We start from the raw sequence: 13,242 nt of genomic DNA on the forward strand, positions 1-13,242 counted from the left end.
GCACCGCCAAGGGATGGGCAAGCAGTGACGTCACGTATGGGAACCCCCCCCATCAAATCATGCCGTCACAAGTAAGACCACTGGCTGAAGACAGGTGCAAGGCTCCAACCCATATTGGCCAGAGCACACAAAGAGGCAGTCAATGTGAGTCAGCACAGTACTCCACCAACATGAGTGACCCAGGCACCTGCATGCATTTACCGTCCAAGCCCAGATCACTGTCCCACTCCCAACCCAAATGTCAACAAAACGCTGCAATCCCATTGTCATACCATAGGCTTGAAGAAATGCTGACCCCCAAATCATAGCTCATGCCATCTCTCTTCCCCCCCACAGGCAGCGGCCATGAAAGTGAGGGCCAGGAAGCCACACAGCCCTGTACCTCCAGGGGCACAGCCAGGGGACAGCGTAAACCTGCAGGAAGGAAGAAGGCACAGGCAACACCACCTGCACCAGCAACCCCCATGGAGGCTGCACAACCCACACCCACACCCCTACCCATGCCTGCACTGCCGACAGAGACATGCCCCACGGTGCACTCAGAGGAGTCCAGTGTGGCAGGGGAGAATGCTGCCATGTGCCTCCCCGAGGAGCCAGATAGCCCGACATCTGTTCCCGTATCCGACGTGGAGGAGCCCCATGACATCGTGCACAGCCCAGACACCCCATCCTACAGTCAAGTTGCACACAGCGACTCCGGGGAGAGTGACACCCCAGGCCTCACAGGCCAAGGAGCACCACCTGCCAGTCCTGGATCCACCTCCCCTGCAGAAAGCCCCGAAAGGGCTGCAGGCTCAACACCACGGCTGCCTAGCACATCTGCCACACCGGCCATGGATGGATTGCACTCCCAGCGCCTCACGGGCCTGATTGAGGACTTCATCCGGGACAACCGTAAATCCAGGTCGGAGTGGCACAATGACCTGCAGGCCCTGGGCGAAGTCATCACTGCCAACACAAACCGGCTCTGTGAGGTGCTGGGCCGGATCGCTGATGCCCTGGAGGCAGCACCCCCCAGACCACAGCCCCAGTGGGAGTGCCCACCCTCACAGTGCTCCTCCACGCAGACCAGCCCTGTCCGTCGGTCAATGCGCACACTCCGCCGCCAGAACATGGATACCCCTGGCTCTGGAAGCACACAATGACCATACTGCCACACACAAGTGACCTATGTTGCACTGATGGGACTATTGTGGGGTTGTTGTGGGGGGAGGGAGAGGGGGTGAGGGTGTGTGTGGGAGTTGGGGGGAGGGGGAGGAGGTGAGGGTGTGTGTGGGAGTTGGGGGGGAGGGGGAGGGGGGTGAGGGTGGTGGTTTTGTTGTACACGTTCCTACATAAATGTTGAATACACTGGTTGTTCATTCCCAAAAAACAGAGTGGACATTGCTCATTTTGCTTGTGTCTTTTGATGTCGCACATTGCATGGTTTACATGTATCCCCACACCCAGTGCCCAATGTCCTTTCACCCTCACACCCTCAGCTGACTTGTGAGTCAGAAATATTGTCCAATCAATGATTGACGAGCTGAACGTCCCTCCTGTGCATCGGCACCGTGCTGCTGTCCTGCCATTCCTTCCTCCTCCCCCTCATCATCATCTGGTGGTAGCAGTTCCACGTCAGGGGGCAGTGGCACGTTCCGACGGATGCACATGTTGTGTAGCATTACACATGCCATGGTGATCTTGGACACCTTCTCGTGGCTGTAGATGAGTGCTCCACCAGACCGGCTGAGGCAACGAAATCGTGCCTTCAACAGGCCGAAGGTCTGCTCTATCACCACCCGTGTACGGGTATGGGATCTATTGTAGTCCTCCTCGTGCCTGTTCTGTGGGTTGCGGACCGGGGTCATGAGCCACGCTTTAGAGGGTAGCCAGCATCACCTGCATGGAAGTGGAAAGGAGGTAATTGTGTGTGTATTCATGGTGGAGAATTGTACTAGTCTTACATGGCCACAGGTGATTACTGGGATGAGTGTGCATCCCCCCCTTTCCCACCCAGGTGGGGTATGCACCCCCCCTTTCCCACCCAGGTGGGGTATGCATTCCCCCCCCTTTCCCACCCAGGTGGGGTATGCACCCCCCCTTTCCCACCCAGGTGGGGTATGCATCCCCCCCTTTCCCACCCAGGTGGAGTATGCAGGCGACCTACTCACAGCCCCAATGCACTGCCATGGCCCATTCAGGTTACTCACCAAGCAGCCAGGCACGTCGTCCGGCATGTCGCTCCATGTAGCGTGGTAGTGTTGAGTTCCGCAGGACCAAGGAGTCATGAGTTGATCCGGGGTATTGGGCATTGCAATGTGTGATGGCTTTACTGGCATTACACACCATCTGGACGTTGATGGAGTGGTATTGCTTGCGGTTGCGATACGGCACCTCCATGGCATGCGGGACCACTAATTCCACGTGGGTGCAGTCAATGGCACCTATGCAATTTGGCATGCCTGCCAGTGCATGGAAGGCAGCTTTGGTGTCATTTATCGGGGTAGGGATATGCATTCCCTTGTGTGGGTGAGGAGGGCATCCAGCACTTGTTTGAGTATCCGTGAAAATATGGGCTGTGAAATGCCATACATGTGCCCCACTGTATGCTGGTAGCTGCCTGTGGCGAGGAAGTGGAGCACAGACACTACCTTCAGTAGAGGGGGGAAGGCAGTGCGGATTTCTATGCGGCTCACTGTATCATCATGTATCATGTCCACTATGCTGGTAATGGTGTCCCAGTCAACCCGGTACAGGGTGTGGATCTGCTCTGGTGTGAGGTTGAAGGGGGTGGCTCTGATGCGGGGGATTGGGGGCTGCCGGCGTGGTAATGGTGGCTGCACCGGTAGGGCATGCTGGGCCTGTCTCACCCTCCTCCTCCTGTGTATCCTCTGTGGTGGGGGTTGTGGTTGTTGTAGTTGCTGTTGTTGTAGTTGCTGCCTTGCAAGCAGGGCCTCCAGCTCCAGGAATGCTGCTACAATTGGTATCATCTTGGTGTGGGAGGGGGTGTGGTGTGTGGGTGTGCTCCTTTTGTGCTGTGCCAGACTCCATTGCCTCCACCTGTGCTGATTGAGTGCACCTGTTCCTCTTGGAAACACTGCTCAGGGTCCTTAACACCTTCTCAGCGATGCCGGTATTTACTCCATGGCGGTAAGGTACTTTGCGGTCTTGTGGAGGCCATTTTTTCCATGTCTGCTTTACTTGGGATCAGCTCCGGTTTACGCCATGCCGCTAATTACGGCATGGCGTGTCGGGCGCGCGCCACTAAACCGCTATTTATGGCATCGTACTTTACGACGCCTTAAATAACGGTCTGGTGGGTCAGAATGGGCCGTAACGGGAAACGATGCCGTTATTCCTTTACCGGCATCATTTTTCCCTTACCACCCAACTCGGAATGAGGCCCTTTGTGTTTGAAGTTTTGTTGTTTGAAGTTGGTGGCTACAGATCACAAATGGGGGATGCACTTGCTACAGAGAGATCTGAAACTGTAGATAATGAGCCGGGCCAGACCTGTGATGTCGCAAGGCCTGTTTCTTCTCTGAATGGGGACTTCATTGTGATCTGACAGGTATCAATTTCATGTATGTCTTTCAAAGTTCAGCTCCTCTTAATTGTAGCGCCTGTTTTCACACCTCCCCTCGACATTCCGGGCATGCACCAGCCAGGGCTATTGGGGGTAAAACCTTTCAGGCAGGCCACATTTTATTGCAGTTGTAAACAGCTCGCATGCAAACCAGGCTTTCAGTGGGGGAAGTCCTTTGTGAAGTTTGCCCATTGTCCCATTATTTGCCTTTGGCTGAAGGGAAGTCACAGATTTCTAACATCAGACTTTATTCTTTGACATACAGTGTGTTTTACTGATCAGGGTTCACTTTGCTTTTGCACTGAAAGTGCGAGGCTGTTTGTTCAGTCATTAATAAAATACACTTTTTATTATCTGCTGTTCGTTATTCTGATGAAAAGTGGTGTGAAGTAGCACTTTTTGGTTGTGTTTAAGCGCAGAATGGGATTACCATAATAAACAGTCTTGTACCCAAATGACCAGGCAGGCTCAAAGAATATGGCAAAATACTGCTTTATTATCAGTTCAATAAAGTAGATTAATCTGGTGAACAATGAAATGTAGTTCACACGTTCCACTATGACACAGACACAAACCCTATCATTGATCAACCCCAGTGATCATGTGGGACGACAGCAGCATCATACACATGACACCCAAAAATGCAACACTATCTTCAAAAATGCTAAACTTTGCTCTAGACTAGCTAAACTATATGAACCACTAACTAGAACTCTCACCACCTCTAACCACAGGAAAACCACACCCATTGTAATTCCTAACAATAGTGCAAAAATACCTCACACCCTGCCTCTGAGGGTACATAAGGTACACACACACACTATTTCTATGACCCAATCTACAGGTACTCCCTGTACACTAACAACTACCATCCCCCACCTGAAAGGTGCCTTAATTAATGCTAGGTCTATGGTTGCTCATGCTATTGAGATTTCAGACCTTATCCAGACTGAAAACATTGACTTCTTGGCCATCACCAAATCCTGGTTACAAGCCGCTGCAGGACCAGCCCTTATGCTAGCTATTCCCAATGGATATACTATCTTAAGATCGGCTAGAAGTGAAGCCCGCGGAGGAGGCACATAGCTTATTGTCATATCCAATTTGTCAGTTAGACTAGCTCCATCTAATGATATCAAATCTTGGGAAAGTCTCACAGCCAAGTTATTGATTAACAACTCTCAGACTCTAATGATTCACCTGATATACAGGCCTCCAGGCCCCATTGGAACCTTTGAGGAGGATATCTCGACTATCCTGTCCAAAAACGTAAAACATTCTTCACAAGTTATTCTCCTAGGAGACCTCAACTTGGGTTTCAATGACCCAAATGACCTTCACGCAACTATTGTGGCCAATATTCTTACAGAACTAGGCATATCCCAAAGAGTACTCCACCCCACTCATAACAAAGGGAGAATACTCGACTGGGTAGCGGATTACAACTGTAATGCCTCTATCTCATCGATTTCCCCCCAGATCCGGACAGACCATCACCTTATAATATTTGCACTAGCAACTAATAGACCTACTTCCACTCACACCCAGCTGGCTCCACCCATTCAAACAAAGAATTAAAAAAACATCACCCCAGACAATCTACTCACCCTGATTTTACCTAAACTCAACTCGCTGCCAGAAAACTTGGGCCCTGAAGCCCTGGTGAATGAGTTTAATAAAATGATGTCCACCGCGCTCGACTCAATTGCACCGCTTAAAATAAGACAAAGCAAACCTAAAGCCCATCTCAACTCTTGATACACACCTTACTTAAAAACACTACGTACCAAAAAAAGACAATCTGAGGTTGCATGGAGAATATGACCTTCTGAAGAGAACAAAATTAACCTTAGGGATATAACTACCCTCTATAAAAAGGAAATACTGTTGGCAAAACGGGAAACTTACAACACTATAATATCCCAAGCCAACCCAAGCATAAAGGAACTTTTTGTCATCTTGAAAGAAATAGAATCTCCCATCCCAGTGCTAGATAACTGTTTAAAAGACAAATCCTGGTGCTCCAACATACAGCAAGCACTTGTCAACAAAGTCACAACTCTTCAGGCTAAAATTGCCAAGTAAAAAGTTTCACTGATCCCAACTACCTCACCCAAAATTCAAACCACACCTCCTAAAATCACTACTTGTCCCCCGTTTCAAGTTCTCTAAAGTGTCTATGGTCGAGACAGAAAAAATTATACTATCGCTCAAACCATCCAACTGTCAAGGAGACCAATGCGCAGCCCAACTGATAAAGGATGCAGCCAGAGACTTGGCTCTCTTCATCTCGAAACGTATTAATGCTTCATTTGCCACGGGATCCATACCAAGTAACCTTAAAGTATCTTGGGTGCTTCCTTTACTTAAAAAACAGATGTTAGACCCTGCTATACCTATGAACTACCGCCCAATTACAACAGCACCCTTTCTTCTAAAAATTGTAGATAAAATGGCATACTTACAAATACAAAAACACCTAGAAGCTAACAACCAGTTAGGAGCACACCAGTCTGGTTTCCGACCCCAGCACGGGACTGAAACAGCTTTAATAGACCTAAAGGCCCAGATTGATGAGCTCAGGGATAAAGGAAAATCAGCACTACTACTCCTCCTGGACTTATCCGCTGCATTCGACCTTGTCAACCATAAAGTCCTATGTAGGCATCTGGATTCAGCTGCCCACTTTTCTGAAGAAGCCATAGCTTGGATACAATCCTTTCTTAACAATAGGACCATGAGAGTCTTTTCCCCCACTGCGGTTGCAGACCCCATCCCTAATACATGCGGACTGTCCCAGGGCTCATGTGTTTCTTCCACCCTATACAATATTTTCATGAAACCCCTTTCCGATGATCTGGATCTTCTTGGTGTCACCTACACCAACTATGCAGATGATACTCAGATTCTCCTACCACTTACTGGTGATTATTACAAAGATTTGGCCTTGGTGAATAGGGTGTATCTCATCATTCAGGCATGGATGGCCACCCATGGACTATGCCTGTATGATGATAAGACGGAAATTATCATCCTAGGCACCTCCTTCACCCTTAAAAAACTTCCACCTTCAACATTGATAACAACCGTATTATCACTGCTCATGAGGTGAAAACCTTGGGTTTTTATCTTGACTCTACCTTGCCCTTCAATAAACAGGTCAATGCAATGGCTTCCGCCACTGCATACACCTGAAAACTGATAAGAGCAGGTAAACCTTTCCTGTCCAATAACAGCTGCATCACCCTTGCTAGAGCACTCATTCTCTCGAAGTTGGATTACTGTAACTCTCTTTACATGGGGCCAAAAAGGAAACCATCAAGAGAATCCAACTCCTTTAGAATAATGCTCTCAGAGCAGCACTAGTAATCTCTGGAACCATAAGAGCAAACAATTGGCTTTCGACTTACAAGATAATCCAGTTAAAAGTTGATTCACTTGTACATAAATGTCTAAACAATGCCACACCCTGCTATCTTTCTGAGAGACTCACCAGAACAAGTCTTACAATATTCACCATATCTTCTAACACCAACTGCATTATATTACCTAGATTTAAACTTGCCAGAGTCGGAGGATGCAGCTTCCAGGTCAAAGCAGCTCAACTCTGGAACTCCCTACCTCCCCCTCTGCGAAGAAATCAACCTTACCTTAAATTCCAACAGAACCTCATAAAGTGGATTAAAGACTTGAACAAATAAGGCCAGGTTTTATACCTGCTTATGACTGATATTTCCCGTCCACCTTCGCCTGGCTAACTATGTATATTTGTACATACCTACTTGACCCTTAGGGTTCTCTGCACGTGTAGGGCTTTTTTTGTGTTTATACTGGAATTACGTTTATTGATCTGCTCTGCTACGTATATTTATTGTATTATGTATGTGTTCAAACTGATATGTAACCAAGCTGTAAGCTGTTTTATGCAATGCGCCCGGATACCCTTGGGTCTGGTGCGCAATACAAATAATAAACAAACAAACAAACAATGCAGATTGGTTACATAAAGGCTTTATACCTCAATATGCGTCAGCTATGGCGTCATCCTATGTGGTAAATAATTAACCCTATTGGGTTTAGGGATTGGTTAGGGGAAATTATCTACTTATCGAGTTTATAAGTGTTAGAAACTTTATTTGCTGCTCCTTCCCTGGTTGACAATCCTCGAACTTCCCTCTAACTACATATAATACAGATTATAGCAGTATAACAGTAGTGGATTGGCTCACGCAACATAGTATGCTCATCGTTGCATTGTCCCTCATGATAGGTTGGCATCTTCTCCCAACCTTGGACACTTGGCCCATTAGCAGCACGTAAGCAAAATGAAACTCAGGTGCAGAGAACAACGTCAGTTTACTGCCCAATTGCCCATTTAGTCACCTCTCATCAAGCAAGCCTTCAGTCAAGGCCTCTTCTTTGTAGTTGGCCTTGCGGGTTGCTCTCTTCTCTGGGACTTTGATGGGAGTGTAGGTATACCACTATCTTTGTCCGGAGCTTAATGAATAGGCTTTGTTTTCAAGTTCTGAATCACGTGTGAGGAGACCACAATTCTGTCCATTTTGACCTCTCATTTAGTGTTATTTAATTCAATTAAGCTGGCTGTCATTACTCATCTTGGCCTCTGGAAACCTGGTTGCTCTACCTCACATAGGCTTTTCTGCATCTTTTATTGTTAATACTTGGCGCTCATAAATGTTCCCTCATTTGCTTAATCTAAGAGAAATATGTCCTGAGTAAGTTGTATATCCTCATTACCTCCCCTTGTACCCTTCAGTAGCTTCTCGCTGAGGCATCCTTGACCTCTGGGCAGTAGCTATCCTTTGTTCATGTATGATTTTGTATTTTCAGCCTTTGTCATTTCTGCAGCTCTGGTCTCTCTCCTGCAAACTCTTTGCTTACTATCATTGAGAGTTGCCATCCATCTTTTCAACATGGGCGCTTCACCCATGTTATGTTTTCTACTGCAGCAAGCTTCTATATGGTTCATCTACCTTGCGTTTCTGCATATATACATTCAATACTCATCTGGTTACTTATCTTCTTTGTATTTATGGTTTCTTCTTACTTGTACGTATGTTTTACTCTTGTTTCTTCAGTTACATCTTCATTCTTAAGTATTTTTATATCTTTTCAATGCGTCATTGTATCTTCTCCTATGACATCACTTTTCTCCTGTGGGATCTACTTTACAACTCCTCGATATTCAGTGGTGCCTGGAAATCTCCTGCTACCACCTCAGTAGGAGGGTATACTCAAATTGTTGTCTGCGTGCATAACGTCTCTCATATACTTGATGCAGTATTGGTATGATATCTGGCATCATGCACAGTGTCTTCCAGTTATACATCTAGTATGACGGAGGTGAGGGGGCAGAGTCTATCAGTAACGTACACTACTGCTCCTCTACATTCCCCATCTGGTCAAGTCCTCAACCTCCACCCTTCCTCAATTTTCATCATTCTTCTTCCACAGAATTAGTTCTTCGGAATCCATATCTTAGTCACCCCCCTCAGGTCACCTGCATTCTTTATATGTTAATCCACACTCCAGGTCATGTGGCAGCACTCTTCAGTTGGTTGACAGAACACCCAATGCTTTTTTATGATGCTTAGGGAAGCAGAACATTTTTCTTGGGGGTGCGAGAGGACTTTCTTTCAGGTGTTGAAGGGTAGTGTTTTCGGTCTGTGTGTGCTCTTCAGTCACAGCATTTACATTGATCATTATCTTCATCCCAATTGCTTTCTTTGCTCTCTTCTTGCATTGTCCTATGAATATTTTTATAAAACAGAATCCCAGCAACATAAACACTAGTATTGGTCCAAGTAGTTTGAAGGCATTTGACAGCCAAGTTGGAATCCATGAGAACAGGGAGGGACAAAAACCAATCATCATCCTCGGTCTCGTCTACTTCATCCACCATCTTCATATGCAGGGTTGAAAGCAAAGTTATTGCTCTATCAGGATACCATTTTCTCCATCATGGGCAGGTACGAATGAACATCAAGAAGGCCCGATCTTGGGACACACGCCTCTTTCCATTGCTGTAATTAAGTCCAGAAAATACCTGCTCTGGAGGGTCATGAGCATGATTGCCCTCAGTTCTTCTTTGATCGCATTAAATACTTTTATTATCATGTTGATCATTAGTAGCAGCTCGCACATAGTGATCTGTAACCACTTGGCATTTACTGCATTCTGGATTCCTGGCATGAACATAGCTGTGAATATCACTGCCATTCTATGGATCAATTTATGTTTATTGGGAATGTCATGATAGGCTTCTATTGATTTTGCTGAGAAATAGTTCTCTCTCTTGCATCATGTGGGACTAAGTGATCTCTTCTTCCACAAGTGTGCATTCATCTTTGGGAAACTGTCTTGGGGAATCACCAATGCAAGAACAGGTATGGTCACCAAGGATTGCAGTCCTCCCCAAGTTTTAGGCACTTGCATATGAGCCATGGATCCACAGGCCCAATAACAATCCATTAGCTTAGCAGTTCCTCCATCCATTCCTGGTACTCTGAGCGTTTGCTTGCATTCTTTATTTTCTCCAACTACAACCAGGCCTTTGTTCCTGAAGCATAGTGTTGCATTCTTTATTGGTATTATGGACACCAGTCCTGCTTCATTTTCAATCCATGTTAGTAATTTCGAATACTTGGCCCATGACTTTAGGCATCCAGCGTTTACAATTTGCACTATTGATACTGATTCTTTCATTAATAAATGTACACTGCATGCTAATATTCTGTACTGGTGGCAAGTTGTCCATATACCAATAGCTGAGGACTCTCCCAGCATCTTGGCAATCCTGGTGTTTCCTGTATATCTGCACATCCCAACCTCTCCTGTTTGGCAACCCTTATTAGTTCGGCAGTCAGTGATCAACCAACTATGTCTTTTTCCATCTTCTGCATTTTTACGTTTGCATCTTCATATGGAAATTATTTCTTTGGTCGCATCATAGAGTTGCCCGTCTTCCTTTGAATTGTCATCTTGTTGTGCATGCTGCAAGTTGGCTGAGGAACTTGGCAGCGTATGCAGATATTTCTCTTTCAATGTTTGTTCTGGCTGCATTCATGGCATAATGGATGAGAGAGCATGGGTATCAGTTTTTATCTGATGTTCTCTTTCGCACCTCTCTCATGTGTTGATACCACATTATTTTTTTAAATGGGCCGAATTGTCAAGCTACGAATGTAAACCTTCATTATTTTCCCCAAAATCTCTTTTAGATCAGGCAATTTCTTCAGAAATATCAGAATAAATATCACTCATGCATTTGTCAGGGATAGAAAGAGATATCTCATTCTCAGATATTTCACTTTAGTTATAAAACAATATCTCACAAAATGAAAAGAGCATAAAAAAATACAAACAACACATAAGGAAAAATGCCACATGAACTCTTTTGGAGTAGCTGGTCTTCTTGTTAGTGTGTGTTTCATAGAATGGAAAATTCCCATTTTTGGCCCAATTACTGCCACCGCTATTAACGTGCGGTAATTGCACTGAAAATTCCCCATTTAGTCCAATGGACCCAATGGGCAATGGGGAGTAACGCTTAGTGCCCAACCCGTGATCAGGTGGTTATACCCCTGGCCGGGTGGGCGCTAATGCAAATTAAGTTGGGCGGTATCCCGGCCAACTCTTGATGAGGCACACTGTGTTCACATTTAGTTATTTTACAAATGTGTACTTTTTATAACAAAAAATCCATTTTGATATCTATAATAACTCTGCAAATAATAGGACTGTTTTTCAGATTTCCAAAAAATACAACATCTATGTATCGTCGCACTAGAGCTGGATAAGTTCCTAATATGTTAACAGAAACAGCATGCAAAAATGCATGCAACCTATCAGGCAATATAGAAAGTGTTATTCAATTTTGGTGTTGTGTGTTTCAATGTTCAATATACTTTTCATTCAAATTAGAAAGTTCTGGAACAGCTGCAAGTACATTAATTCCATATTAGATTGTTTTTTAATCCATTGATTCTTTAGCCTTGCCCTTGGTAGCCAATCTGGTCAGCATGTGCAGAACTTCTTCTCTTGCTTCACTGCCACCAGGTGCCGGAGGGGTCGGGGTCTCTCCTTTGTAGAGCATCATGTCATTCCTTTTAACTTTACAACCATTGGGGTGACCACCACTACTAGGTACGGTCCTTCAAAACGGGGCTGTTCCAAGTTCTAACTAACATTTTTATGAGTACTTGGTCTCCTGCGTACAAACTAGGCTGCTTAGGAGAGTCAATTAAATCAGTCGGTTGGTTATCTTCCTCAGTCTTCTTTGACCCTTCTCTCAGATTGTTGATCTGTTGAGAAATAAAAGAAACACTAGCAGTCATATTTGTTAAATAATCATGCATTCTATCACCTAATGTTTTTGATATATTGTGTGCATCTGTTTGTGGGAGGAGGAAGAGGTACTCTCATTCGGTGTACAGTCACTAATTCATGAGGAGTTAGGTGGTGATCTTAGCCAGGCTGGTTTTGCAGGACAAATAGAGTAATGGGTAGGCAATGTAACCATCCCTTCTTCAGATTTATTTTTATTTTAGCTATTCTTTCCTTGAGAAGCCTGTTTAATCTCTCACAGACAGCATTCACCTGTGGGTTATGGGCTGAGGAAAACATGTGCTTTATTCCTAATAGAAGAACTATCTGTTCAAACAAGTCATTTACAAAATGGAGGCCATTATCAGACCGCAGGACTTTACACACGCTCCATCTAGGAAACACCTCACACACAAGCATCTTAGCAGTGCATGTGGCATCGGGGTGCGTGCATAGACCAGCCTCAATCCATCTGGAAAAGGGGCATACTACTTTCAGCATGTACCTGTATCCATGACATACTTGTAGCATATTCACATAATCTATATGTAGATGTTGAAATGGACCATTGGGCCTAGAAATTGCTCCTCTCAGTGTTCACATTGTGTGCCCAGCAGTACATTTCTGGCACACAATTCAATTTACAATAAACTGTGTCACATGTACTAATACATTTGGTGTAAACCAGTCTTCTGCGATTGTTGCAGAAAGACTCTCTCTGGTGGTGTGCAGAGGGTAGTGAATCTGCTCCAGCGCCACCCTCAATAGTGCTAGAGACATAACTGGCTTTCCAGTGCTATCCTGTCTCCATAAAGCCTCAGTGGGTGATAAAGAACACCCCATTTATTCCATAGGTCCTACTCTTACTGTGGGACTCGACCTTGCAGCTCAATTAACTGCACAATGAATAACATATGACATCCTTCCTGCATCAACACGCATCACTCTGATCCTTGCTTAACATCTTCTAATTCAAAATCAATAATATTTGGAAAGAATGCTGCTCTTTTTGCCTCTACATCTGTGACTTCATTTCAGCGAGAAATTAGGTCCGTCCCTTTAGTATGGGTGGCGCACTTCACCACAGCAAATGCCAATGCCAATTTAGTACTTTAATAAGCTTGCCCAATGGAGATGCATGTTGCACTGGAGTGCCATCTGCATGGAGGAAACCCTCCTTTACCAAAGTGACAACCCTGCGTATACGGTTGTCGTGACATAGGCAGAGTCAGAATACACTATCAGTTCATCATATTCAAATCTCTGAAGTGTGGCGATAAGTACCACTAATTCTGCAGACTGCATTGAACAATGTGAAGGCAAATTCG

This window comes from Ambystoma mexicanum, chromosome 2q (genome assembly GCF_040938575.1).
Source record: "Ambystoma mexicanum isolate Mex_15411 chromosome 2q, UKY_AmexF1_1, whole genome shotgun sequence".
Lineage (NCBI taxonomy): Eukaryota > Metazoa > Chordata > Amphibia > Caudata > Ambystomatidae > Ambystoma > Ambystoma mexicanum.